The following is a 3,070-nucleotide window of genomic DNA, read 5'->3' as shown; positions in this document are numbered from 1 at the left end:
TGGCATGCTCACACTCCCATGTAAGAAAGCCAGGGCTAGACTATTAGAGAATGAGAGTCCACGTGGAAAGAAAATCCCAGCCAATAGCTTGCACCAAGGCCACAGGCATGTGAGTGAAGTCATCTGAGAACCTCCAGCTCTAGCTGAGCTACACGATGACTGCAATTCCATGAGTCACCCTGGGCAGGACCAGCAGAAGAGCTGCCTGGCTGAGCCCAGCCCAAACTGCAGAATCATGAACAAATAAATTATTATTTTAAGTTTTGGGTGTTATGTTACACAACAATAGATAACTGATGATATTTTACCAATGATATACTAAAATACTGCAAGATGATGTGAGGTGTATGCTTGGGTCCAAAATATCAACAGCTTAGATGAAAGATGGGAAAAGATACAACTTAATATTACTCATGGAAACTGAATCAGGAGCTGTAGTTTACTTTGAGTTTAATCGGTGTCAGTAGTTTGATATGGATATCCAAAAAGCTAATGCAACAGACCTCAGGAGGCATTCATGAAGGTATCACTACAGGAAAAAGCAAGTCACAACAGTAGGCAAAGCGAAGACTGCTGGATGATCCATTGTTAAAATCTGAGAAGAATTTGCCCCAATTTGAGAGGATGAAGTGGGATTAGACAAAAATAGTTCTTAGCATGCTGAAGAAAAAGGCACAAAGGTGGTACCAGTTGTCACAGGCAAGCAAAGGGACAAAGGGCACAGGAGTCTGACTTTACATACAAACCTCCTAGGTTATTAAGGAAATATGTTCTTATGGTGAACATCTGAGACCCACCAGGAACATTCGTGTTGCTATGGTGATATAGTTAGTCTACCAGAGGGAGGGTGGGCTAATCTTTTTTTTTTTCTCTCTTGAGACAGTCTGGCTGTGTTGGCCAGGTTGGAGTGCAGTGGCACAATCTCAGCTCACTGCAACCTCTGTCTCCTGGGCTTAAGCAATTCTCCTGCCTTAGCCTCCCGAGTAGCTGGGATTACAGGCGTGTGCCACCATGCTTGGCTAATTTTTTTTGTATTTTTACTAGAGGTGGGGTTTCACCATGTTGGCCAGGATGGTTTCGAACTCCTGATCTCAGGTAATCTGCCAACCTTGGCCTCCCAAAGTGCTGGAATTACAGGCGTGAGCCACCGCACCTGGCCTGAGTGGGCTATTCTTGGCAGTCATCTACTGAAGGGGCTCCTAGGGCATATGCCTTGTAATGTTTTGAGTTTTTCTGTTGTGTCTTTTCCAGATGCCACTGCTTTGGGCAGTGGATCTTAAATTGAGCATGCATCAGGGTCACCTGAAAGGCTTGTAGAAACACAGGTGGCTGGGCCCCACCTCCAGAGTTTGATTCAATGGATCTTGGGTAGAGCCCAAGAACTTGCATTTCTTAAAAGTTCCCAGGTGATGCTGATGCTGCTGGTCCAGGTACCACACTTTGAGAACCATCCCCCTAGGGCAATAAGGCCCAAAGCTACCCCACAGTTATAACAAAGGAAATGGAAATTTATCTTTTCAGCTCATACTCATAACTTTCATTTTTAAAATTTTTTATTAGAGATGAGGTCTCACTATGTTGCCCAGTCAGGTCTTGAACTCCTGAGCTCAACTGACCCTCTCGCCTCTGCCTCCCAAAGTGCTAGGATTACAGGTGTGAGCCACTGCACCTGGACAACTTTCTTCTAATGCTTTTCTCTCCACTGTGGAACAAATGAATGTGTGTGTGTGTGTGTGTGTGTGTGTGTGTGTGTGTGAGATAGGAGAGAGGACAGAGAAAGAGAAGTCGGGGTTGGGGAGAGAGAGAGAGGAGAGGCCTTTTGGGTTTCTATTTCTGACTGTCATGTGAAGAGATCCCTGTTAAAATGTTCTAATTGTCAGGCTTCTCCCACCATCCTAGTCTTCATGATGGTGACATAATGCTTGGACATTTTGCTTCCTTATGATGTCTAGGATTCACTTATCAAAACTCTCTGATGTGGGACCTAGGCATTATGGGTCTTTGCTTTACCTAAACCCTGGCTGCACGTTAGAATCCCCTGGGATTTAAAAATCCGTGCTGTATATATATGATGGAATACTACTCAGCCATAATAAGGAACGAATTAATGGCATTTGCAGCAACCTGCAAGGAACTGGAGACTACTCTTCTAAGTGAAGTAACTCAGGAATGGAAAACTAAACATTGTATGTTCTCACTCATAAGTGGGAGCTAAGCTATGAGGATACAAAGGCGTAAAAACCATACAACGGACTTTGGGGACTTGGGGGAAAGGGTGGGATGGGGGTGAGGAATAAAAGACTACACATTGGGTTCAGTGTATACTGCTTGGGTGGTGGGTGCACCAAAATCTCACAAATCACCGCTAAAGAAGTTGCTCATGTAACCAAATACCGCCTGTTCCCCAAAAACCTATGGAAATAAAAAATCTCAATGTTGACCCCAACTCAAATGAATTAAATCAGGACTTCTAGGGGAAAGGAGGGCTGTCACCAGTTAAAAAATTTTTTTTCTCAGGTGAATATAATATAAAACCAAGGTAGACATTGGCCTATTCCTTGTTCTCAGGAGTGGTAACAGATCCTATGCAGAGGTAATTCTAGGCCAGTGGTCCCCAACCTTGGCTACACATTAGAATCACCTGGGGAGCTTTAAAAACTTGAAATGTTCAGGCAGCACCCCAGATCAATTTACTGAGACTGTCAAGAGGTGGGATCAGGCATCAGTATTGTAAACAACTTTCCGTGTGATTCCAATGTGTAGGCAAGATTGAAAACAACTTGCCTAAAAGTATGTTTGCATAAAACCTGTCATTGTTCCAGGCCTTGGCAAGGGGATGTGCAAAATGCTTTGCTTGGAGTACAAGGCCGGTAAGTCCTAGTCCCAGCTTCATGGGCTCTCACCTTTGAGCTCAGACACCACACAGCTAAGTATTGGCCCCCTACTCAGGGGTCCGATTTTCACCTTTGCAGAGCCCTTCTAGTCTTCTAAGTTTGTGTGTTTGTATGTATGTATTTATTTTATTAATTTAAAGACAGAATATTGCTCTGTTGCCCAGACTGGAGTGTAG

This window comes from Macaca mulatta, chromosome 10 (assembly GCF_049350105.2).
Source record: "Macaca mulatta isolate MMU2019108-1 chromosome 10, T2T-MMU8v2.0, whole genome shotgun sequence".
NCBI lineage: Eukaryota > Metazoa > Chordata > Mammalia > Primates > Cercopithecidae > Macaca > Macaca mulatta.
Note: the sequence above shows the minus strand (reverse complement) of the source record.